The sequence below is a fragment of the Pleurodeles waltl genome, chromosome 6 (genome assembly GCF_031143425.1).
Source record: "Pleurodeles waltl isolate 20211129_DDA chromosome 6, aPleWal1.hap1.20221129, whole genome shotgun sequence".
In the NCBI taxonomy this organism is placed as follows: Eukaryota; Metazoa; Chordata; class Amphibia; order Caudata; family Salamandridae; genus Pleurodeles; species Pleurodeles waltl.
The window spans coordinates 69,889,149-69,916,093 of NC_090445.1; the positions used below are offsets into that span (position 1 = coordinate 69,889,149).

At 48.6% G+C, this 26,945-nt stretch overlaps 1 protein-coding gene across 3 annotated transcripts in view; it reads left to right on the forward strand.

Annotated features, from left to right (window-relative positions):
• Positions 1-19,576: 19,576 nt before the first annotated feature.
• The window catches only part of LOC138299207 (butyrophilin subfamily 1 member A1-like), a 107,726-nt gene continuing 100,357 nt past the window's right edge, over positions 19,577-26,945 (forward strand). Inside the window, exon 1 of one of the 3 annotated variants that reach the window (XM_069237325.1) lies at positions 19,577-19,713. The gene's annotated coding sequence lies outside the window, so the exon portion shown is untranslated. Of the gene's footprint in view, positions 19,714-22,698; positions 22,772-26,945 lie in introns of those variants that run through there. The other 2 variants (XM_069237326.1, XM_069237328.1) reach the window with 2 other exon arrangements.

Genomic DNA, 26,945 nt, shown 5'->3' on the forward strand with positions numbered 1-26,945 from the left:
CATGGGACTCCCTTAATGCAGTGATGCTGTCAAAGTAGCATAATCGAACACCCAATGCCTCACAGAATTACAGAGTCCTAAAAACTGCTGCAACTGTTTAGTAGTGGTTGGCTTGGGCATATTCTTTATGCTCTCTATTCTGTCAGGTGTAACCTTCCTCCCATTGTTAGATATCAATTGTCCCAAATAATGAACCTTGCATGTACTGCAACTTATTTTTCTCCACCTTATATCCTTTGTCTGCAAGCGTGCAGAAGAGGCTAATGGTATTGTCTCTACATATATCTTCAGTGGCACTACAAAGCAAAATGTCATCTACATATTGTAAAAGCGTACTTTTACATTGAATGTTCGCTAAGTTCTTTTTAACCATCCGATTAAAAATATTTAGGCACTCGCGAAAACCTTGAGGAAGCCTACTATGGCAATATTGGCTGTGGATATGAAATGGAATGCTGAAAAATGCATTTTTCAAATCGATTATGTCAAGACGGGGCCACTCACCTGAAAAGCAGGATGTCTGCAGGAGCAATGGTATGCCCCTGACCTCCTGGAACACCTCTCGGCATTTCCTGGTGGACACAGAAACCCCAGCAGGTGTCCCAAAAGGAAAGGGGGAGTGGAAGAGAAAGAGATAAAACACTGCCACGTCTTGCCGGTCCAGCCAGGCACCCTGTATCTTTGGGGGGCCAGGTCGTTGTTCACAGAGTGATAGTAGAGTTAGTGCACTCAACTCCCTTGAAACTGAATCTCTCTTTCTGATATGGGCACAGGAGCGGTAGAAGAACACCGGTATCCTCCAGCACTTTTCTTGGATAATAATAACTTTTGGCACTACTACTAACACTGCATTACCAAAAACCCAAACTGAGTACCATAACAATAAGTACTGCAACACTAGGGCTGGCTTCACAGAGATTCACTGTTGCACACTACAATTAGAACTGTGGTTGCACTTATCATGCAATCGAACATCCAATGCCTCACAGTATTACAGAGTCCTAAAAACGGCTGCAACTGTTTAGTAGTGGTTGGCTTGGGCATATTCTTTATGCTCTCTATTCTGTCAGGTGTAACCTTCTTCCCATTGTTAGATATCAATTGTCCCAAATAATGAACCTTGCACGTACTGCAACTTATTTTTCTCCACCTTATATCCTTTGTCTGCAAGCGTGCAGAAGAGGCTAATGGTATTGTCTCTACATATATCTTCAGTGGCACTACAAAGCAAAATGTCATCTACATATTGTAAAAGCGTACTTTTACATTGAATGTTCGCTAAGTTCTTTTTAACCATCCGATTAAAAATACTTAGGCACTCGCGAAAACCTTGAGGAAGCCTACTATGGCAATATTGGGTTTCTTTAAATGTAAATCCGGTCAAATATTGACTGTGGATATGCAATGGAATGCTGAAAAATGCATTTTTCAAATCGATTATGTCAAGACGGGGCCACTCACCTGAAAAGCAGGATGTCTGCAGGAGCAATGGTATGCCCCTGACCTCCTGGAATACCTCTCGGCATTTCCTGGTGGACACAGAAACCCCGGCAGGTGTCCCAAAAGGAAAGGGGGAGTGGAAGAGAAAGAGATAAAACACTGCCACGTCTTGCCGGTCCAGCCAGGCACCCTGTATCTTTGGGGGGCCAGGTCGTTGTTCACAGAGTGATAGTAGAGTTAGTGCACTCAACTCCCTTGAAACTGAATCTCTCTTTCTGATATGGGCACAGGAGCGGTAGAAGAACACCGGTATCCTCCAGCACTTTTCTTGGATAATAATAACTTTTGGCACTACTACTAACACTGCATTACCAAAAACCCAAACTGAGTACCATAACAAGAAGTACTGCAACACTAGGGCTGGCTTCACAGAGATTCACTGTTGCACACTACAATTAGAACTGTGGTTGCACTTATCATGCACACGAAAGACAAACAAGGGCATTAATTATATCACATATAACTTTCCTGCATGCATAGGGTTAAACTAAAAGGAACAAAAACAATCAATAAATACAAATGTCCACTCTGGGTTCAAACAGTTAGGGTGGCACAGTTTGGTTTGGTTTCACTCTGTGTGAAAAACACTTCAAAAAGCAAATTCCTTAAACCTGAAACACAGGCATGTATTACAAAATTTAAATCCAAGAGTTATGCTATTAGAGAAAGAAAAGTCACGTAAATGCTCTTTTAAAATTGCACTGTCACTTTTTGTAGTACTTGAGCTCAAACAGATTTCCAGAAGCACATTTAGGCAAGTAACTACAATAATAATGTAGAATGTTCAGAAATGCATTTGTCTCTTCAAGATAAGCACTCTGCCAAAATACGAGGTCTGAAATACACTAGCTGTTCGAGAAAGGCGCGGCGCTCAAAGAACAAACTCCCTGGAGAATACTAGTCACTTAGCTGCAGTCTTTTCCGGAGTGCTGGGGGAATGCCTGGTGTCAGCTGGTACAGGAATGAAGAAAAGAATTGCCTCAAAAGTTCTGAATACGAGGATAACAGCAGGGGCTGGACTGCCAAATCAGATGCTGAGATCAGGAAGCAAAACAAAGCCAAGCAGGGAGGCATGCTTCACCCTGCTATTTATAGCCAATCAGGAAAGCAGTTGAGTTTCCACATGTGGATGAGTCACCACACCCAATTAGAAGCACGCGTCTACACTACACCCAATTAGAAGCACGTGTCTACACCTGTTCACTTTAGCAAACAAGCATTGGTAAAAAAAAAAAGCATTGATAAAACCAATTGTGTGACGCAGCACATTGGCCCTCATTACAATATTGGTGGTAATGACCGCCTACCGCCACGGCGACGGCCACCAACATACCGCCGCCATGGCTAGCAGCCGGAAACGCTTATTATGACTGCAATGGCGGCGGCCGACAGTAAGGCGGCGCCGCGGACAGCAGCACCGCCATGCCAGCAAAACACCGCCGACCGTATCATGACCAATGATACGGCCTGGCGGTGTTCTGCTGGTGGACGCTGCTGCTGCCAGCAGCGCCGCGGACCGTCTCCAGCCGGAGGACCCCCTGCAAGCAGGTAAGTCGGGTTCTTCGACCGGAGAGGGGGGTGGGGGTGTTGTGTGTATGTGGGGGGTGTGTGTATGTTTTGGGATGCGTGCATGCGGGTGTGAGTCGTGGTGGATGCATGCGTGAATGAGTGAATGTGAGTGTTGTGTGTTGGCGATGCATGTGTGTGTCAAGGTCTGTTGGTGTGTTGTGGCGCGTGGGTATGTATGTGTGCATGCGTGGGTGGTGGTGGATATGCGTGTGTGCATGTGTGTATATGGGTGCGTGTGTCGGTATGTACATGTGCAGGGGGCAAGAAGGGGGAGGGGTGCAGGGGAGACCCCTATCAGTGCCAGGGATTGGATTCCCTGGCATTGATAGTGCCTACCGCCATGGTTTTCGTGGCGGTACAGAAACCACAGAACCCATGGCGGTAGGCCGCGTCGTAATCCAGAGGGTGGGAATGTGATGGCCGCAAGGCTGGAGATCGAAGTCTCCAGCCCAGTGGCAGTTACCACCCTGGCGGTCGGTGTGTTGAAACGGAGGATTTGGATGGCGGTAACCACCAGGGTCCAAATCCCATTTTTTTTACCGCCGGCCTGTTGGCGGTATTACCGCCGCTTTAACACCGACCGCCAGGGTTGTAATGAGGGCCATTATGTTTCTAAGTAAACATGAAGGTTTAACCAAGAACAGAGATATGATTCAACCCTAATCCCTGGGGATGCTGACAGATAACGCAGGAGGCACCTTGGGGATTCCTGACAGATTACAGAGAAAAAAGTGGCATCTTTAGGAATATTTGTCAATATAACCGAAAGATCGGGTACTACAGGGAACTCCGGAATGTCAATATTGTTCAGAGAGCGTAAATCCTGAATCAGTCTCCAAGTTCCCCTTTTAGCTTTTCTTATCGGGAAAATCAGCGTATTACATGGTGTTGATCTTTCATATATCACTCCTTGCTCAAGTAACGCCTGAATTGTGGGTAGTATACCTTCCTCTGCTTCTTTGGACAGAGGGTACTGGCGTATCCTGGGCAATATGGCTCCAGGTTTCAATGTTTAAAAGGCTCAGCTCCTTTAATCAATCCCACATCATGGGGTCCCTTTGTCCATAACACTTCCGGTACCTTAGCCATATCTCTTTCATTCATCGTTGCCTCTGGCACATCTTTCAACACTGTCCTGTACTGCAGCTGCATTCTGAGAGAAATGTCTATTTCAAACACAACTGTTCCAACTAAAAGGTTGTTCTCTGAACAATTCCTCATCTGAAATATCTCTTAACTTGACCCTGGATCTGTGAACACTATTGATGCCCACATTCCCTGTCTTTTGTCTAACACAATGAGCACTGCATATGTTGGCCTTAGTTCAAGAACTGATATGTCCAGTACAATCTCTCATTCTGTCATTGGGTCTATAGGTTCGCATGGTCTAAATACTAATTCTTTTGGTAACTGCACTGTTTCCCCCTGCAGCGCTGGTGTATGCGCTATCAGAGCATATATGTCACTCAGAAAAGCCTCTGTGTTTACTGGTACTGCTCTGACCTGCTGTCTAGATTCTTCACATGCTATGAGAGATAAAAGGTGTATTACACACCATCGATCCATCTTCCAAAAACGAGATGGTCATATTCAGTTTGCTCATTAGGTCTCTTCCCAAAACGTTAATGGATGACTCAGGGGAATATAGCAATGGGCCAACAATTTGTGTGTCACCCACAGTCATATTTACAGAATTAGTAAAAGGAACCCGTCTGACAGCCCCAGAAAACTCTTGTGTGTCCACTGAGTTGCACGATAGTGGTAATGTTCCTTCATTTATGGAAGATTTGGTGGCCCCAGTGTCAATTAAAAACTGATAGGAGCGACCTTCTATGGCTACCGTCACAGTGGGTTCCTCCTCTGATCTGTGGGTTACCGATAGTATTGGACACATAGTTGTTACCTGTGGGCTTTGTCAGTGGGCATAATTAGATATCAGTGCTCCACTAGATACTTGGGGCGGTGCACAAAAGGGGTTACCTCCTTATACTACTACTCCTCCTACCAGTCCTTGTTCTTGTTCACCTGTGATGTTACTGCCACCCTGGGGCCCATGTTGCTGCAGTGGCCCCTGAGGTGTCTGGGGGCACTCGTGTCTAGTATACTGTTGTGGTCTCTATTGCATCTGCGGCGGCCTCACTACTTGTCTTTGTGAGGTGGGCCACCCCTGCATGCATTCATCCATCCTTTAAATTCAGCATTCCCTTACTAAATGATCTGACCTGCTGCAATAATAACATGGATGACCCCCTCTGTACCCTTGTTGGCTTCTCCCCTGCATTGCTCCTTGTTCTCCTACCGGACCTCCTTGTCTTCTCACTGTCCTCCTGGTACTTGCCCTTGCACTTGCGTTGCGTCAGTCGCTGATGGTGCTGTCACAAGTGTTCCTTCTGTACTTGGTTTCTTAAGTTTCTGTTGCACTAACTTAGCAGTAGCTCTCTCTGCCTGCTCCATTCTCTCTTTATCTTTCTCTTGTTTACGTTTAAAATTATGTATTATGTGAGCCTGTATTTCTGGCAATGGCTTAGCCTCAATTCCCACTACTCCATCTAGATTTACCTGTATCTCTGTGGGAAGGTCGCGCTTCAGCACATTATATAATAATAGTGCATTTCCTCCCGTATTCTCCCAATTACATCCTATCTCCTGTATCCATCATTCTTTCATTCTCATGATAAACTCTGCAATGTCCTCAGATGGCTTAATACTTTCTGTCATGAGAGCTCCAATATCTGGCCTATCTGGATATGTCCACCACAGTGCATCCCAAACATGCTGGTGGACATTACTAATGGAAGATACATCAAACTGTGTATTTGTCAGCTTAACTTGAGGACGTCCTTCTTTCGTAAATATAGTGTTTACCTTATCTCCTGCCAGAAAACTCAACAAACTCTTGACATCGCCCAGAGCAAGAGTCACTCCAGCAGTATGTTTTTCAAAACTTCCTATCCATTTTCCTGCACCTTCAGACAGTTGGGCAGTGTTCTTTTTTAATTTTCTTTGTCCATTTGTGGCCAAAGCACGTATGTTGGTGCCTGTCCTCTCTTAAAAATGAGAGGCAGTTGGGTGATAGGCGGGGATCCTGTTAACCTACAACTTAACCTCGTGTCTGGCCTGTTACTGCGTATCACTTCGGTCGATTTGTCTTTGGAATACAACTCCCAAACTGCAAGACACTCTTGCATGTATGGATGATCCCAACCCGGGGCACCCTGTCCCTATCGTATACAGTCTTCTGCTATAGCCATATCATAGGGTTGAAAAGACCCCTGCTAGGCCTTGATTTTCTCCCCTTTTCAGTCCATTCTGCTAATTCATCTGAAAAGGGTTGGCAAAAAATACCTGCTCTCCTCTTGTTCTATAATCTCAATAGGTGACACCCTCCTGAGTCTTGCGCTATCAATTGTAACCTTCTTATAGGACGGGGTCAAAAGTTCTACAGGCCTCTGTCTCTCCCTGCTGCACCCTCATTCATATCAGACTCATCATCCCAAATCCTCAACTGCTGCCCCAGCTCGTTTCCCTACTTGTTTCCTCCAAATAACTATCATATTGCGACCTTTCTACATCTTCTTCCTGCTCTCTTTCTTCCAACATCCACACTCCGGGGTCAAAAGTTCTACAGGCCTCTGTCTCTCCCTGCTGCACCCTCATTCATATCAGACTCATCATCCCAAATTCTCAACTGCTGCCCCAGCTCTTGTTTCCCTACTTGTTTCCTCCAAATAACTATCATATTGCGACCTTTCTACATCTTCTTCCTGCTCTCTTTCTTCCAACATCCACACTCCTGCTGCTTCCCTCAATGTATTCGCAGATGTATCACCTAATTTCAGAATAATCTGCCCTGTAGTCCATTGCCCTAGAAGAGGGGCAACATTCTCAAATCTGTCTGCCCGTTCTCCAGTGCGTTGCACCCTAGGTATCGCTCCTCTCTTTCTTCTCTGTTCATGCTCTGGCCGAGGAGCTGTCGGGACTAGGCTAGGGGTTCTCTCCGCCTCCTTCACCTCTGTCTCACCTTCCTCAGATTCAACCCGTTCTGGATCTTGCTATCCAGCCGCTGGCCGAATAGAGTTGAGACCATAAGGTGGGGGTCCCTCTTGAGCCCCTTCTGTGAACATTTCTTACGCTTGTGTCACTGTCCTTTCTACCATTGTCGATTTTAAGTTTGTCTTTGTATCACAGAAAACCCACCAAAACCACAAAATAGCTTCCCTTTTCTTTCTCTTTTTCTTCTGATATTTAGATTTTATGTAAGACAATGTATTTTCAACTATGTCCTCATCAAATGTTCCTTCCTTATGCCATGGCTGAGCATGGTCTTTAGTATTTCTATACCATTGCTTAAAATATTTCTGTATTTTCTTTTTGTCAGACGAAAATGTTTTTATCATATGTTCCAGGAGAGCATCCATGATTTTCCCCAGGACATACGCTTCCTGTATGTCTATATACTCTTTATTATCACCCTCTCCTTATGTCCTTTCTCTCCTCTGTATGTGTTCTTTTGTCAATTTCACTAATCTATAGCACTTCTTCTATCTCAATGTCAAGTGTGGGTGCATTTATAGGGGACAAAATAGATTGTTACCTAACACAATACAGGTCCCACCCTACTGTGAATGAGAAATATCAACAGTGGCACTTGGGGACATAGGGGGTGATTCTAACTCTGGCGGGCGGCCAAAAGGCCGCCCGCCAGCCCAGTGGGAAACAGCCCTCCATGAGGATGCCGGCTCCGAATGGAGCCGGCGGAGTGTAGGATGTGCGACGGGTGCAGTTGCTCAGCAGACACTGAAATTCTTTGTGGGGCCCTCTTACGGGGGCCCCTGCAGTGCCCATCCCCATGCCAGGGGCCCCACGACACCCCATACCGCCATCCTGTTCCTGGCGGGAGAACCGCCAGGAACAGGATGGCGGTATGGGGTGTCAGAATCCCCATGGCGGCGCAGCAAGCTGCGCCGCCATGGAGGATTCCTTTGGGCAGCGGAAAACCGGCGGGAGACCGCCGGTTTTCCATTTCTGACCGCGGCCAAACCGCCGCGGTCAGAATGCCCTGCGGGGCACCGCCAGCCTGTTGGCGGTGCTCCCGCCGACCCTGAAGGACCGCCGGGGTCAGAATGACCCCCATAATGTCCCTTTCTTCATTTAAAACCTCAGACACATAAATCTGTGAAAAATGCATCTAGGAAGGCTTCTAACACAATAATTCCCCATGTTATTATATGAAACCGAGGAGTGTCACACGGACATGGGGGTTGGCCATAGGCCCAATAAAATGTTAAAACTAGATCGACAGTATCTACTTCCTGCCACAGGGAATTATCAATCTCACTCATGAGGGGTTTTTATTTATCTTCCCTAATCTTGATATCATCTAATTTTAATTCTCCAGTTTTATTTGCACTGGTGTTTCCCCCCTCCTAGGACACTTCAGGTTTTTCTATTGGGATATCAAAAATATGACAAAGATCTCGCACTCTCTCTTCCTCACTTATTTCAGATTTTATAACCTCAGGCAAGAATCCCTGCCTTTTCTATACAATTTGCCCACTATGATTATGAAAAATCACATTCTTTTTAATCATCCTTATTACACATTGTTAACATCACATATTTTACTCATTATCATTACACTTTTCAAGTTTTCAACAAAAGGTCTGACTATGCTCCGGGTAAAGTTAATGGACACCGACCACTTGGTCGTCCCTTTGCCTCCTGTCAGACTTTACACATTACCTGATTCACTCCACTCGGTACTCTCACTCTCCGTACCTAACCAGGATACCTAATGGACACTAAGGGGCTCATTCTGACCGCGGCGGACGGCGGTCGCCGCCCGCCACGCGGTTCCCGCCGAAAGACCGCTCCGCAGTCAAAAGACCGCGGCGGTCATTCTGGCTTTCCCACTGGGCTGGCGGGCGACCGCCGAAAGTCCGCCCGCCAGCCCAGCGGGAAACACCCTTCCCACGAGGACGCCGGCTCAGAATTGAGCCGGCGGAGTGGGAAGGTGCGACGGGTGCAGTTGCACCCGTCGCGAATTTCAGTGTCTGCTAGGCAGACACTGAAATTCTTTTTGGGGCCCTCTTACGGGGGCCCCTGCAGTGCCCATGCCATGGGCATGGGCACTGCAGGGGCCCCCAGGGGCCCTGCGGCACCCCCTACCGCCATCCTGTTCCCGGCGGGAGAACCGCCAGGAACTGGATGGCGGTAGGGGGTGTCAGAATCCCCATGGCGGCGGAGCGCGCTCCGCCGCCATGGAGGATTCTCAAGGGCAGCGGAAAGTCGTCGGGACACCGCCGACTTTCCGTTTCTGGCCGCGGCGTCAGAATGCCCAGCGGTGCACCGCCAGCCTGTTGGCGGTGCTACCGCCGACCTCCGCCATGGCGGTAATTACCGCCAGGGTCAGAATGACCCCCTAACTGTCCCTCCAGGAACTATTTCCTAGGTTATCCACTAATACACCTACGTCATCCAGGAGCTATTCTCCTAGGTTATCCCCTAATACACCTAATGTGTCTTCCAGGAGCTATCTTGTAGGTTATCCACTAATACACCTAATGTGTCTTCCAGTAGCTATTCTCCTAGGTTATCGACAAATACACATAGGCCCTCATTACAACCCTGGCAGTCGGTGTTAAAGAGGCGGTAATACTGCCAAAAGACCGGCGGTAAAAAAATTGAACCATGGCGGAAACCGCCAACATAGACAGCCACTTTAACACTCCGACCGCCACGGCGGTAGAATCAAACACCGCAGCGGTAAACGCCAACAGACAGGCGGGACACAATGTACCGCCCACCATATTACAAGGCACCAATCCGCCAGCTTTTCCGGGGCGGTACCAATGCCATCAAATGCACGGGGGAAACAGTCTGTGGAACAGAAACCACTCACCTCTCAACACCCAACGAGGAACCAGGACGCCATGGAGCCAGAGTTACAGGTTCTGCCCATGTTGGTTTACCTCCTCTTCTATCAGGAGCAGCAAAGTCACCGTCGACGACCACGGTGAGTACTGCACCTAGCGCACAGGGGAGGGGAGGAGGGAAAAGAGAGTGACACACACATGCATCACTCAACACCCCCACCCTCACCCACAACACCATACACACAAATGCATGCAGCAACATTACATTTACACCCCGTCACCCCCTGGAAGAACACAAGGACAAAATGAAATGATTGTAACGAGTGTAATCTTCGGAAAATCAGATAGGCCAAAATTAAAATCATCAGTATATACAAATATGTACACCAACTACACAAGTCCGGATAGTAATGAAATCATTGTCCGTGGACCAGTGGTCCCAAAATGCATGGGTGAAGCCCACACATGATACCTGACTCGAAAAGGAGAGAACACTGCTGGGGCATCAGATCAAAAATAAACAGGCACCTCAGAGGGAGGGGGGCACCTCAGCCGGATGAACAGACGACGCCACTGCTCCACGAGGGGGATCCATGCCCACAGTTTGGTCCTGGGGAATGCAAAGCCACAGTCTCACAAGTCTCTCCAGTGGGTGGTTTGCCCGCTGCAATATCCTGGGGAATACAAAGCCACAGTCTCACAAGTCTCTCCAGTGGGTGGTTTGCCCACTGCAATATCCTGGGGAGTGCAAAGCCACAGTCTCACAAGTCTCTCCAGTAGGTCGTTTGGCCACTGCTATATCCTGGGGGGTGCAAAGCCACAGTCTCACAAGTCTCTCCAGTGGGTGGTTTGCCCACTGCAACATCCCGGGGAGTGTAAAGCCACAGTTTCAGAAGTGGATGTCAGTCTCCACAGGCTCTGGAGGGGGCATTGTGCCCAAAGTGCTTCATCCTGCCAAGGACTGTGTGAGTGGATGCTTTTCTCCACTGGTTCTGAATGGGGCATTGTGCCCAGAGTGCTTCATCCTGCTAAGGACTCTGTGAGTGGATGCTTTTCTCCACTGGTTCTGCAGGGGGTATTGTGCCCAGAGTGCTTCATCCTGCCAAGGACAGGGATAGTGGATGCTTTTCTCCACTGGTTCTGGAGGGGGCATTGTGCCCAGAGTGCATCATCCTGCCAAGGACTGTGTGAGAGGATACTTTTCTCCACTGGTTCTGGAGGGGGCATTGTGCCCAGAGAGTTTCATCCATCCAAGGACTGTGTGAGTGGATGCTTTTCTCCACTGGTTCTGGAGGGGGCATTGTGCCCAGAGTGCTTCATCCTGCCAAGGACTGGGGTAGTGGATGCTTTTCTCCAGTGGTTCTGGAGGGTGCATTGTGCCAAGAGTGCTTCACATGCAGTGTGGCAGGTCCCATTCCCTCACCTGGGTGTGTGTGCCATGAGATTGCCTGGGAACAGGTAGCATGATACTCCATGGAGGCAGAGACACACTCCACCCTGCTGTGACTTCGCCTGCCACCTGCAGGTACAAACAGTACTGGGTGTCGTGCCTCATGTACGCTGTGCAGAATCCAGGACGTCTCCTGCAGCCTCGGACAGCTGGCCACTGGGGATGATAGCCATATCAGCTGTGGTGGCACTGTCGGAGCACGTCGTGGGGCTGGTGGCGGTGGTTGCGGCGGTGTCTGTGGTAGAGATGCCTGATGTGGTGAATGTGTCAGCACCTGTGGAGGGACACAGCAGGACGTCTCCTGCAGCCTCGGACGGCTGCCCACTGGGGATGATCCTGGGGACTGTTGCTGAGGCAGCAGATGTGCAGGTGGCGGTGCAGGTGGGTGTGCAGGTGGTGGTGCAGGTGGCGGTGCAGGTGGTGGTGCAGGTGGCGGTCTCCACCGCTGTACGGGTTGCTGTTCTCGTTGCCAGAAGGGGTGACTCTGGTCCCTCAGCCAGAGGCTCCGTGCCCTGTCCTGACGTGCCCTTCACCTTGTGTCCCTTCCCCACCTTTGATGTCACTGCTGGTCCCTTGGCACTGTCCCCTTTTGGCTAGGAGGAGCCCTTGCTTGGTGTTTAGTGCGGCTTCCCCCTATGGCATGTGGGCACCTTCTTCACCTTGGCAGATGGCAGAATGGGCTGATCCTTGGCCTCGCTAGGTGGAACACTGATAGCCCTGAGGGGTGCCACACGCAATGTGACAGGACTTGCTGAGACCACAGTGCTGGAGGATTTGGTGGCTGAGGAGCTGGGCTGGGACCTGGGCATCTTGGCGGGGAAGGACTGGGGGGGAGGTGTAGGGAAGAGGTCAATGTTAGCCAGGAAGAGTTTCTTAGACACACTGGGATGGGAAGATGGAGGGGGTTGGGAGTAGAGGAAGAGGTAGTGGTTGTAGGAGGTGTACGTCTGCTGAATTTGGGTGAAGGTGCAAAGGTTGGAGGCTGTTGTGAGGTGGATGGCTGTTGGGTGGGTGTGTGCCTGTGTTTGTGTAGTTTGGGAGGAGGGCTCACAGACACACTGGGAGAGGACACAGGGGATGTGTGAATGGTAGTGGGGGTAGTGATTGCACGTGAGCGGTGTGTGGTGATGGGCATGCTGGTGATGGAGGTAGTGGATGAAGAGGTAGTGCATGCAGGTGTGAGTGGAGATGAGACACAGAGGGAGGAGGAGGACGTGGAGGAGGGGGACACAGTGGAGGCAGTGGACGTTGCTGTATCTGCATGGGGATGGTGCTTGTGTGAGTGCCTGTGGGATGTGTGGTGCTTATGTTTTCCATGTCCACTCTTGTGTGTTGATGAGTGTGCATGCTGGTCTGATGGTGTGCTTGGGATAGGCTGAGGTACGGGGATTGGGTCTGGGTAGAGGAAGTTGGAGGGGGGAGGCTGGGAACAGGGACAATGGCTGCCATCAGTGCTGAGGCAGGAGCCTGAAATGCTCTCTGTTGGGCCGCCACGCTAGAATGAATGCCCTCCAGATATGCATTTGTTGGCTGCAAATGCCTCTCAACACCCTGGATGGCATTCAAAATGGTTGATTGCCCAACAGTGAGTTATCTCAGGAGGTCAATAGCCTCCTCACTGAGGGCAGCAGGTCAGACTGGGGAAGGGCCTGAGGTGCCTGGGGTGAAGGAGATGCCTACCCTCCTGGGTGAGCGGGCATGGGAAACTCGATGAGGGGCTGCTGGGAGTGCAGTGCTGGTAGGGGGGGTGTTGGCTGAACCTGTTGTTGCGGTGGGCACAGAGGTGCCCGCCACCGCAAGGGAGCTCCCAACAGAGGATGAGTCGCTGTACATGGTGTCTGCTCCTGTCCCCGTAGTGGAGCTCCCCTCGCCCTCTGTCCCACTGGTGCCTTCTGACTCTGTAAATTCACCTTCCTGGGCAATGTGGGTTGCAGCTCCCTCCTGCTCCAGTGCCAATGCTCCTCCACCAGATGATGCTAATGCACACAAAGACAGGGTGACAAAACAAAAAGGGAGGGAAAGACAGAGGAGACACATGGTCAATGCCTGCAACACCACTACCATTGGCGGACACAACACACAGGGAGCAGCCCTATGCACTAAGCCATGCACTAAAAGTGCAGGAGAAAAGCACATGCCCATGGGGGACTCTGTCTAGACACATTTCATGCACAGCTGGAAACCATAGGAGCCTGACTAGGTGTAGAGGGCAATTAAAACCTTTGGGGTTGGAGTGGATCTGAGCTTGCAAATCAATGGGTCTACCTTTCCGCGTCTGCCTTGGCCTAGGGGAATCCAAAGCCCACCTTCCCCCACTCACACACCTCGTTAAGCGCACAGTCAGCTGAATGAGAATGTACTCACCCCCCTTGTGGCTGCTGTGATGCCCTCAAGCACCCATCCAACTCAGGATTTGCCACCGCCAGGATCCGGTACATCAGGGGGGTCATGGTTTCGACGGGCACCCTTTCCACGTTGGAAGACCATCCCCAGCTGGGCCTCCGCCGTCTTCCTGCTCCAGTGGCGCAGGTCCTACCATCTTTTCCAGCAGTGGGTGCTCTGTCTATGGTTGACCCCCATGGTCCGCACTCCCTTGGCGATGGCACGCCAAATACCCTTCTTCTGGTAGGCGCTGACCTAGAGGAATAGTGAAGTAAATAAAGGATGTCACTCCCCCGCACAGTTCTTCTCACACATTGGCCACAAACCTCCCACCCTGTCCCAGAAAAACATACACTCACCATCCTCACATGCTGGCCTGTCCCCCACCCCTGTTTCTTCCATCCACAACACTCCATACAATCATGTCCCATCCACCATGCACACGGTTCACTCACCTGTTTGTCTGGAGGACCGTAGAGTTGCGTGTACTGGGGAAGGACCCCATCCACCAGTTTCTCCAACTCCTCCACAGTGAAGGCAGGGGCCCTTTCCCCAGACACTGTAGCCATTGTCGCTTCCAGACGCAGGTCACAGCAGCACTTGCAGTGTAGGTTCTCTCCTGTTGAAGGTCAGGTATTAAGTGAGGGAACAGATAGAAAATGGCGGCCGCGTTGGTTCATGGGTCGTGATAGTGTGGGCTTATTCTTGTTGGCGTGACGTGTAGGTTTTGCTATCGACAGTTTATCACTGACCTTTGGTGTGGCGGACTTGTGTGGGTGTCTGTATTGTGGCAGATTCCGAGATGTGGGTCGTAATACCTGTAGTGGATTTCCGCTGCGGCCACGGTATGTTGGCGGCCTTCAGCGCGGCAGTAAGCGGAATTTACCACCAGGGTTGTAATGAGGGCCATAGTGTGTCTTCCAGGAGCTATTCTCCACAAACACACGTAGTGTGTCTTCCAGCCTGGCCAGGATATCACATTTCATTCCTACATTAACATTATATTATATATATTATATTTCAAAAACCCACACAAATCCTGCATGCACTAATTCCCCATACTGCAATTACCACAGAATTATGCACTTTTAACTATCAGAGTTTGAAGCCCGACCCCTCTTCACCCTTTAGGACAGCAGCCTCGGGAATCTCGCCCATCCGCTTGAACAGACAGGTGTAATCCTCACCTGGTTTGCGTGCAATGTACTATTCAAGCTACACCGGAGGTGGTTCCTTCAGCCACGTCGAGGGACTTGAGAAAGTAGCAGGCTCCTGGCTAGCTCGCCAAACTGTAGTCGAGTTTTTGTAAGAAATAAAGAAGTGACACAATTCTAATAATAATTGAGTATATTTATAAGTAAATAAAATACGGCCAGGAGTACAGCACAGTTCTGTAACTGAAGCCACACTCAACTCAGCTCTTACAAACAGTAATTTTTACACACTTGGTGGGCATCTAAGTTCCACCTCCTTCATACCGTTACAATTAACAAAAGACCATAATTCTTTAAACGCTATCTGACTGCTTGTTATAAAAATAGTTATAACAGATATAATATACATATCTTTCTACATGCACAGTGACCTTCGATCCTACCCTTTGAACTCTATCAATATGTCTTCCCTACATGTCTACCAGCCTTTGAGGTTTTATGGTCTGCCCCACACTTACTGCCAACCTTGAAACACAAACCTCTAGTGCTGTGTCTCCCTTTCAGCCTGTCATGATTTAGCCCTTCTCCTAACCCTGGTATCAGAAAGTGGCTCAGACTCTCCTTTGTGTATGCGTCCTTCTAAATTGTCTATGGTATGCGAAGTTGGTCTGTGGCTGCTTTTACCTTGCACCTGGCCTCTCTCCTCATTCTTCTTTCTGTCCCTGCATCCCTGTGTGACCGTTATATTCAAACCGAGGCCTGTACTTTTCACATAACATGTACACTTCTGCACATTTGTTTTCTATGTCGTGGGTTGGCCAGAGTGGGCCTTCTGTCATTTCCTTAATGCCTATTACAGTTGCATCGGTTGTGCTGGTTTGTTTTCCTTCACCAAGAAGAAGCCATGGGTTGGCCCTACGACTACGTTGGCTGGTGTTCGTTCGTGCCTTTGATTATTGGACTGGAATGAGCAAAGGAAGAGGACGGACTATAGTGTTAAGGATCTATATAGTAGATGTTGGGCCGTGATTGGGGTCATAGTGAGACTGCAAAGCTCTTGGGAAATGTAGTATTGTTTTTTTATTGGCTGCTGTATGTTGACAGTAAAGAAAGTCAAAAAGACGTCAAAAAGATAGGCGACAGGTAGGGACAAATCTGATCCTAAGTTTAAAGAACAGTACTTGGTTCTGTTACTTTTGAGTTCATTTCTCTCTCATATTTATTTCAAACAATTTGAAAAAAAGGAGCTATGGTTGTTCAATACATAAATAAATAAACATCACATCAAAGGTAAACACACATAATTAATACATAAACAATAGACGAAACATTACTCACGTTACTTACAAATGCTGTAGGGTTTAACAGTATAAGAAAACCACAGAGGGTTATGCCCTACACATTTAATCAGTGGTCACTATCGTGTGAATACACTTGTGATCCACTCCTCCTTGCTAAGGTTATGGGCTTTACATGCACTTAGCTATCAAAACGCTGTGTATTTCTTTCACACAGGCGTTATATAGTGCATCTCATGTCTTTGAATTATAATCCGTTGTTTAGCAAGTCCACACACTTGCAATAAAAGAAGTCAATGCGTTTCGGCCTTCTGATTTAGGGCCTCATCAGGAGTGGAGAAGGACAATATCATCTCTGAACTATAGGAGAAGGGGGGAGTTGCTGCCTGCCATCCTCTAGTGTTTTAATGTATAATCCTTGTTACTCGGATTGTTTTTAAATAAGCATGGCGCCGGGGATCAAACCATTTACCACGAACGGCGTTAGATCGTGTCCACACACATTACGGCAAACCTGCCTTAAGCTGAGTCTTCCGGATTGTTTGGTTGCTAAGTAACATCGCGAAAGTGAAAGTATAAACCTCGCCCCGTGTCCTTAATAGAATTGAAAATTCTCGTTGTGCAAGTTAGAACATTTTTGATTGCTGCTTAATTCCAGGTGCCCTGCCCATAAAGTGGGGTGCAGGTGGATCTGTGCCCAAGAGAAAATCATGCTACTACCGTACCCCATGCGAGGGAGGGAACTACCTGGGTAGGGTGGGGGTTCTGATATGTACCTCTAACCATTCTCTTGACCCCATCCCTAGTGCCACTGCCATTGACTTCTATACTAATTCTCTTTCCTACTGGACCACTCTGGTCAACCTCTCCCTCAGTCAAGGCTCCCTTCCTGTGTCCTTCAAAACTGGGCAGGTCACGCCTCTGCTAAAAAAAACCACTGCTGATGCGAACGACCTTAACAACTACCGTCCCATCACTAACCTACCCTTTCTTGCGAAAATCACAGAAAAATGTGTAGCGAAACAACTCTCTCGCCATATCAAGGAAAATGATCTTCTTGACAATTTCCAGTCTGGCTTCATTCAAAACCGCAGCACTGAAACAGCCCTGCTGCTAGTGATTGATGACGCGCTGCGGATACTCGATTCAGGGGAGTCTTGTCTTCTAATTCTTCTTGACCTTTCTGCAGCGTTTGACACTGTCAATCACAACACTCTCCTTAACACTCTTCAACAGAGAATGGGCATGGAGGGCACTGTGCTCAAATGGTTTGCCTCCTTCCTCTCTGATAGATCCCAAATGATCAAAATAGCGAACAGTCTTTCAGCTCCTGTAGCAGTCAGTCAAGGTGTTCCTCAAGGCTCCATACTTGCACCCACACTGTTCAATCTCTATTTAGAACCATTGGGAAATCTGCTGAGTAAATCCGGGATCCACTATCATCTGTATGCGGATGACACTCAGATTTACCTTAAGGTGGCCTCCAATCACGATCTCTCCTTCCTTAGCTCTACCCTCGACTCCATTCAAAACTGGATGGTAACTCATCAACTGATCCTGAATCCCTCCAAAACAGAATTCCTCCTCCTTTCCTCCTCCCTTTCTCATCCCCCAGTGCAAACATGGATGGATCAGATCAATCTAATGAACAATAAGCCCATCATTGTCGAGAGCGCAAAATCCCTTGGTGTCATTCTCGACAAAAAACTTAATCTACTCTCCCACATTAACTCCATTGCAAAGTCTGCTCGACACCAACTGCGCCTTCTTTGGGGGATTCGTCGCTTCTTCCCGGAGTACGACCTTAAAACCCTGGTCCAAGCGCTGGTTCTCTCCAGATTGGACTACTGCAACTCTCTTCTTACTGGCCTTCCCAAATCCCACCTTTCCCCCCTGAAGTCTATTCTCCATTCAGCAGCTCGTTTCATATATGGGGCCAAAAGAAGCGACCACATCACACCCATTTTATCCACCCTCCGTTGGCTTCCCATAGAGGCAAGATCTATCTACAAAACTGCATGTATCACCCACAAAGCCTTGCACTCCTCCTCCCCTCGCTACCTGGTGAATAAACTGAAACTCTCTGGGGGCTCCAGAACATCACGTAATGCAGAAAAGTTATTGCTTGAACCTCCCATTTTCAAGAAGGAAAGATTGATGGCCCAATCCTTTTCAGGCAACGCGGTGAGAATCTGGAACTCACTTCCGCCTCAGCTTCGGACCACCACCTCTTCCCAGGCCTTCAAAACTGACCTCAAAGCTCTCCTCCTTCAAAGACACTTCCAAAGTTAATTCAAGCCCTCTGTTTTCAGAAGGAAGTCCTTCCATTATAGGATATTCTGTTCTCCATGCCTATAGAAGTGCCTTCCCAGGGTGTTTTTGTGTTTTGAGTGTCTGCCATTTAGTGCAGTATTTTACCTCTACCTGTATCTTGTACTCGTTTGTAACATGCACACTGCACCTTTCCTTTTCAACGTATCATTTGCTACCTCTTATATCTTGTTTGCTTTTGATACATGCACAACGGCCACCACTGCCTCATGTAATGTAACTATTGTTTTAGTGTTTTGAGTGTCTACCATTGATTGCAACTTTTTTTACCTCTATTCGTACTTTATTTACTCTTGTAACCTGCACACGTCACTTTTTCCTCTCATAACGTATCGTTTGCTACCTCGTTTATTTTTTGCTCTTGATACGTGCACAATTATCACGATTGCCTCTTGTAATGTAACGCCTGTTTTTGTAACAGACTCACTTGTAATTTTTCTCCTCTTGTATCTTTACTTTGCCTATTGTGAAGCGCTCTGACACCTTCGGGTAAAGTCCGCGCTATATAAAAACGCATTAAATAAATAAATAGAATAGAGCCGCAGCCCTACCTAACACCCCTCTAGGACATTAACTTGTGCTTTGCCTATACTCTGTATAGGGTTCTGTTCTAGTGTGTATTAAAGTACCTTTCTTCCTAGCAAGCAAAGCACGAGGTTGATTTAGCTACTGCGAAACTGTCAATGTTGGGCTCTGAGACCAGTAACCCCACACACTACCTCCCTGAGAAGCCTGTGACTGCTCGCCATGGCTACCACTAAAAGCCAATTGTTCAAGGGGACAAGGGGCCAGGATGCCCCTAGGAGGTAACAGTGCGCTTGCAATTAGAAATCCTGCCTGTACTCCCAGATATCGTGAGGTATATCTGTCCGCCACCCTTTAAACATAAAAGAAACAGCGCAGACTTGGTACGGCGTTCCCTGCGACAAGCATATCTCAAGCCCAGGCTGCCTCGCTTTTGACTCCTCCCTCCGCTCCCCTCCTCTCGCCAAACCTGTTTTATAGGCTGGACATGTACTTTCACTTTCACTGTTCAGCTTTCTTTTCCGAAGGAAGCCGAAGGTGCCATGGGCAGAAACGGGTGATAGGAGAAGGTGACTGCTGCTGCCCCCCTCCAGTATTGACCTCACCCCAAATGTCTGGCCCATCACCTGGTAAGTAACTTCTCACCCTGCAGACACGCGAGAACTGTGTGCGCTGGCAAGGTAGATCGGCAGTTTAATGCGCCTGCAGCTGGCGACCCGAGCGGGCAGGATCATTATTTTTCTGTCGATAGAACGAGTGTTATTGAGCGTGGAGAACAGTAGCGCCGGTTGCTGTATAGCGCTGCAAGGCCAGTATGCGCAGGATAAGACTGCATCGCTAACACTATCAGGCAGGAAACAAGCAGACGTGGCCTGATTGCCCGCCCCACATTTGGGTGCAGTTCTCATAACTGGCTCTTGGCGGCAGTAGCTGTTCGCGTCCTAATGGACGTGGTCAACTTTCCCTGAATTTCGGTGATTCTGCTTAGCCTGAAACAAACCCCTATAGCGTTTTTTTTTGCATTTTTTTAATAGCGCGAACTCGAGCCGAAGGTATTAAAGCGCTTTACATGAGCACCAGTTAAATTACATAAAGTCACGTTCGTTATTTTATAAGCGCGGAGATTCGGTGATTTGCTCGGAATCACAGGATGGTTGAGCCGACTCCGAGTCTGGTTCTTAACTTTCACTTTAACCTAACAAAAGTATGCTTTTATATCGAGCAAAGGCTGTTCGGCACCCAACTGAATTACCGCAGTCAGTTTAATTTGTTTCTAAGCCCACTCGGTGCAAAACCTTCCTCTCTCTATTGCGCCTTATTTTATGTTCTTAAAGCATAAATGCCTTTACAGGACAATACGCACTAACGCCAATAAATCTCGGGGTGTTAGGGCGCTTTATAACATCCCGGAAGCGGTCGCTTTAAACCACGGACGTGGATTTTAATCTGCGGCCTGCAGGTTACATCAGTTATTTTGAAGCTGAAACATTAGGATCCGCCTTGGTGGCATTAGATCCTGTGACCTGGTGATGAGGACAGATTTATGTATTAGGTGCAGTCACACAATGAGCAGTCCAGTCAGATTCCTAGTGCCCACTAATGAAAAAAAACATTCTTAAAGCTGCAAACACAGAGTGGTCGCAGATTTACTAGTTTTGCCAATCCACAAACATTTTCAGAAGTATTCCTAGGAATCAGTACCAGTCACAAGTTTCCAGGTCTACTTCCAGCAATCCTTGTGAATTCCGTCGTCACCAGCCATCCACAGGAAATTATTGTGGAAAATATTTAAACTCTTACAATACACTAATTTTAGAAAAGTTTGCTTCTTTTTTTACACCTTAGTTTTGGGTCTAGTCCTGCTTGTAGTGTTGGGGGCCCTAGGTCCTCATGCTACTGAAATGATGTGACACAGACACAGTGGTAGTGTTCTGTTAATTGCCCTTGGGCACGTGTGCCCGGCCCTTTTTATTAGCAGGGTCTCCTGACTGGTGACACCTGTGTTGGATGGGTGTGGGGTGTGTGTGTAAAGTCAGCCCTCAGCCGAGTGGCTGGCTGGTGGAACACTAGAACGTGTCCAGCAGGACACTAAATTTCTTCCAAACTTTGAGGAACAAAACAAAGTCCAACTTGTAAAAGAAAACACAATAACAAAACACCACCATCAGTCTCTCAACCTTGAAAAGGCAGACTGCAGTATTGCAGTGGACAGGTGCAGCTGGGAGCACCCACACACCTCCGCATAAGTCCATAATTTGACCAGGTACGGCTGGGCACGAACACTGTGTGGATGGAGTCCGGACTCTGTGACAGTCAGATGGTTGGTTAAGTGTCTACTCATGCACTGTGGTTCAGTCGTATGGGCACTCGTGGCGAGGCTGGTGGTGTTTACAGTTCACTTTGTTCGAATTGGGTGCATCTAGACAATTGATGGAGTCCGCTCCAAGTATACTTCTTGAGACATCCTGGCTTCATGAAGGCCAATCCTTCGAAGACTGAAGACATATATGATGGTGTAAAGTCCTCCTCTGAAGCCTTGGCGCATCCTGACACTTTGTTGGTGTAGCAGCTTCCAGACCATCTCATTTGTGGATTCTTCACTCTGGAACTTCCTTGAGGCCCCTTCAATGGACTGCCACAGCACCTGCGTGGACTGTGCTGGGCTGCCTGTGGGCCATCTCTGGGCTGCTGTAGGCTCTCTGACAGATCTTCTCAATGTTGCAGTGGTGGCATTGTGCCACTCGGGTGTGCGATTCTCCTCTTGCGAGTTACTGCCAACTCCGACTTGAGGCAGTGTGGGGGAGGACACTCCTTGATCAGTCTCTGGCCCGTTGCAGGGCAGTGACAGCGGGTCACTTCCTATCCCACCTCCTCTTCACTGGAGGGCTGTGCTTAAGCCTCAAGGCAGCGCTGTTGCGGCACTAGGTCCTGCTTGAACCTGGGCGTGCTTTGCAGGGTTAGTCGCTTCTCTCGACCTGCTGTGTGATGGGCCAACAGTGGCCATCTTGTGTCGTGGTAAGGCCGGCTGGCACGGCCTCTTCTCCCTGGTGTTCTGTCACACTCACGGGGCCCTGTCCATCTTCTCGGGCTACTGCCCGTGTTGCTAGCTTCGGTGGCGTAGCTCTCTGTGCACCTCTGACATTGTCTCTTTTCCTTCTGGGCATCTGTTGCTGATGCCTGGCATGTCCCTCTCCTATCTTACGGTGATGTCCATCACTGCTGGGGCATGTGGTGTTTTTTCGGGAGTGACGACTGATGGCCGCCAGGGGCTGCGCAGTCCATGCACGCTCTCCTCGTGCCTCACGTGGCACCTGTGTCTATTTCTTACTGTTGCAGCTTGGCTGGAACAGCTGCAGTCTTCTCCGCTGTGCAGTGGTTGCACACTTCGCTCTCCGTCTTCTGTGCCGTTTCTACCCGTGGGCGCGCTGCTGGTCTTGCGCAGTCACTCTCTGGGGGTGCTGCCATGAATCTGCCTTTAACGATGCTTGCTTTCCCTTTAAAATAGAAACAGGATGCAGTACCTTTCTTTGGCCAGTAGATGCCACTGGGGTGCTTCATTTCAGCTTGAGAGACAGTCTTTCCTGCTATCGGGCCTCGTTTGTCCAAACAGATGGTGGTGAGGAGCCATGCTGCCAGGGAGGAGTTTGTCAGGCTGGTGGGGGCTTCTGTTTGTGTCCGGAGCTGCAAGTAACTGCTGTTTTCTTTATTTATTTCTTCTCTTTGTTTCTTCTGTTCTACTTTTTTTTTTTTTTCTTCCAAACAAAAAACAGCCTTGTGGGAAGAGGCAGACAAATTGCACGATGCTCGGGGGGGGAGGGTTGGGGGGGAGGCAGGGCGGGAGCCCTTTAGGCACTTCCTTGGTTCTTTTGGTGCGTGGCAGCACTTTTGTGCCTTCCATCCATGCTGTAGGCCGTGTTGTGGACATCCCAGGCCTGTCTCGCATCATTGCTGGGAAGGTGGCGGGGGGGCGGTCCTGGGCACTTTATTCTTCTTTCGGTGCGCAACAGCACGATCGCGCATCCTTCGTCTCGGCAGCTTTACCTGATTCTGCGGGCCATATTGCTGAGACGGGGAGGGGGCGGGCGGAGGCACTTTGCGCTTCGGTGCGCATTAGCACCATCATGTTAGCGGTGACCACAGCCGTCCTGGCAGTGCTGTGGGGGAGGGATGGGCCCTCGCAGCTTTTTCGCGCTGTATGTCCTTCTCCCTGCGGACACCGGCGCTACAAGTGAGGGGTACCTTGATTGCTGGGCAGGCGCTGGGTGTTAGCTCGCACAGCCGTATAGGCACCACTGGTGCAGCTCTGTTCAGGGTTGGCAGTGAGACGCTCTGTGCCAAGCTTCTTTTCAGGGTCCTGCCTCACCTCTCAAGGACTCAGGCCACTCTCAGTTCTTACTGCCCCTGTGTCACGCTGGTCGTGGGGCCTCATGGCTGTGGCTTTGGACCGTCGCTGATGGACGGTCTCTTCTCCTTTTTTTTCTCATGGCAGGGAGGTGCTTCCCTTTTGTTTAGTAGGTGCGCCTTATGCTCTGCATATTCTACCTCCTACAAGAAACAGCTAAGCGCTAGGTGGCATGCACGTGGGGTAAGACCCACTCATTGCCATTGTAGTGTTGGGGGCCCTAGGCCCTCATGCTACTGAAATGATGTGACTCAGTGGTAGTAATCTGTTAACTGCCTTCGGGCACGTGTGTCCAGCCCTTTTTATTGGCAGGGTCACCTGACTGGTGACGCCTGTGTTAGATGGGTGTGGAGTGTGTGTGTAAAGCCAGTCCTCAGCCGAGTGGCTGGTGGAACACTAGAACGTGTCCAGCAAGACACTACACTGCTTTCGTAAGAAGTGAATGAAAGCATTTAAATACCACACCATTTCTGTGCAAGGAAGTGGTAAGAGAGGGTTTGAGAAAACCCACAAATTTCCTATATTTACCAAAGAAATCCGTCCTGGAAGCCCCTGCTGCCCAGGGCTTGAGTAGGATTTACTCATGCACAATATTATACAATATTGTGTTGTGTGGGGCAAACGATTTTGGTACCCTGGACTCAGATACCCAGGCATTTGTGGGTGTAAATCATACTGACACATGAAAATCGCTTTGTGTGTGTATCACCCATAGAGTAAAGAGGGACAACTTTACTGTTATTGATTTCGAATCACTTGGCGCTATATGGCAAACAGCCTCTGTCTCAGGGCACCTGCAGTGCAAAGACCTGCCTTAAAGAAGCACTGGCAAAGCCAGTAGACCTGACATTGGCTGCCAACCCTTTGGCTGGTAAATGCTTGTTTTGCAATACATTTTTCTTGGGGAAGCTGCTGGGCCATTACTAATCTAAGGAAAAAAAAGACTAAAACCCCAAATATTTTTTTTTTGTCTCGTAAAATTCTTCTTAAGTATCTCACAAAGGGAATATTATCATTAAGTCTATAATTATAAATAGTGATAATATAATTTATTACAATATTTACATTATTTGACCCCAAGCTGTAAAGGCATAGTTGAAATTTATTAACCTGCACTGAGTCAGGCTCTGTGAGTATCTAGGTTTATTGCTGTTGTTTGTCTGTATTGTAATGTTAGTTGTTGTGTAGGTTGAATGCAATGCATGCATCGTTGCTTAGCCCAAGTTTAGACTTGTGGTGCCCTGTGTTTACTTAGGCTTGCTTTTGATTGGGGGTGCAGGTTGTGACTTTTTTTGTATGACTATGTCTTACTTAATCTCAGTGGCAAACATTTGTGTCACACTTTTTTATTTTTATTTTAGAATTATCCATCATTACAATCAGGACACACGAGGGATGCCCACTCATGATACATAGTGAAACAGCCATTTTTATAGCTTACCTTGCAATACATTTGTGGCATATGGGGCACCCCTTGTGCCACAGAAATCGCCCACCACCTGCTCCCTCCCTCAACCCACACTTCAAGGCATATTTATGAGCTTCTTACGCTGCAGTTGCGCCACTTTTTATGATGCAACCGCAGCACAAACCTTGAACTCGTATCTATGAGGCCATGCAAAGCCACTTCGCGTGGCTTTGAATTGCCTCATCAATATGGAGTAAGGCAAGGGAGCACAACTCGCTGCGTCGCCTTAGTCTAGACAAGAGAGACATTCAATGGTCTTTGCTGTGGGTGTTCCCACACAACACCCATGGATTTTGACGCATCCCCAGATTTACAAGAGGGATGCACCAAAACCTTACGCCTCCCAGGGGAGACTCAGTGAGGAAAAATATCTTTATTTCTCCTTGTTTTTTTCTATTTCTATGTGTTCTGCATTTTGCAAAAGCGCCCTGAGAATGTTTTTGTGCAGGAAGGGGAACCTTCCTGCATAAAAACAATCCTGCATGCAACACAGGCACGCTTGCACCATGATGCAAGGGTGTCTGCGTTGGCGAAAGGCTGCCAAAACTGTGCCAGTGCAGTAGGAAATAAATCCACAATATACCATAGATAAGTTGCCTTCCTGCCCTTTCCTTTCGTCGCAGGGCAGTACAACAAGGTGACTTGCTGCGCTGCTGTGCCTCAAAAGCCCATAAATGTGGGCCTTTATGACTATGTAAGAATCGGAAAGGAGCAACAGTATCACAGAACAGTGTGTGCCCTTACAAATTGCTAATCATGTTGTCAGTAGCATCATGTCTGACCCGATGCACAGATGACAAACACATCTGCGCAATAAGGTCCAGATTTATGGGCTTTGTGGTGCAGCACAGCAAGTCATCTTGCTGCACTGCTCTGCTTCACAGGGAAAGGGCAGGAATACACTGTTTTTATCCAGTACGGCGCATTCCTGTCCTTTCCCCCTCCACTAGCGCCCTTTTGGCTGCCTAGCACCAACGCAGGCACCCTGGCACTGTGGTGCCTGCGTTGCATGCAGGGTTGTTTCTGTGAAGGAAGGGGTACCTCAAGATTTATGATGCCACGCAGGGTCATGCAAGGGGGCCTTGTATGGCTTCATAAATCTCACTTAAGGTTTGCGTCTCTCTTGCACCATGTTGCGTGGTGTTAGAGAAACCCAAACCAGGCCATAAATGTAGCCCTCTGTGTGGCAGCCCTGATGGGCAAGCCACATGTGTTCTTAACAATAGGTGCTGCATCCTCAGGGGTGCTGCAACATCTCCCCCATTAAACAGTCATCTTCCACTTTATCAACACTTCAGACTTCTCTCATGCACCTCTCCCCTGCCAGGGCCCACTCCGCCATATCCCTGCTCCATGCCAGTACAGAACAACAACCATCGAATGGCCACCATTCTCTTCACCAGGACTAACCCCAAGAGCGCAAACCTGCATTGCATCCTACTGTTTTGGGGACATGGAGTAATACTCAAGAGACAGTGTTGTACCCTTTAGTTGAATACCCGCCACCTCTACTGACCACTGAGATACATTTCTCTAGCATGGTAGTACATTGGCGCAGCTCCAGGTTATATGCAGAAAGTCAGCGCCTCATACTACAAAAGAGGGCGCCCATCCGATCTGCTCAGGTAAATTTCACTTAGTCGTATGGGTGACAGATATGTACGGTGCAACTCACAGTAATGAGCTGGTTTGTAATGACCGTTGTCAGACACCTTGCCCTCCATTTCACATCTTCTTTTCCATTGTCTTTCCATTAGTGGCTCTGAGAGGTCTCTGTCCAAATTTGATCTTGTGGGTATTTCTACCCAAAATCTATCCAGTTTTAAGGTCTCATTTAGGCGGGATAGAAGACACCTGGTGAATCCCATATCAAGCAGGAGGAGAGTGTGTGTGCAAAAACTCCTCCAGACCGACCCCAAAGCTTCCCTGAGCATGCCAGAACAGGCTACAGTCATCTCCTGGATACAAGTCTCCCAATGTAGTACACCCAC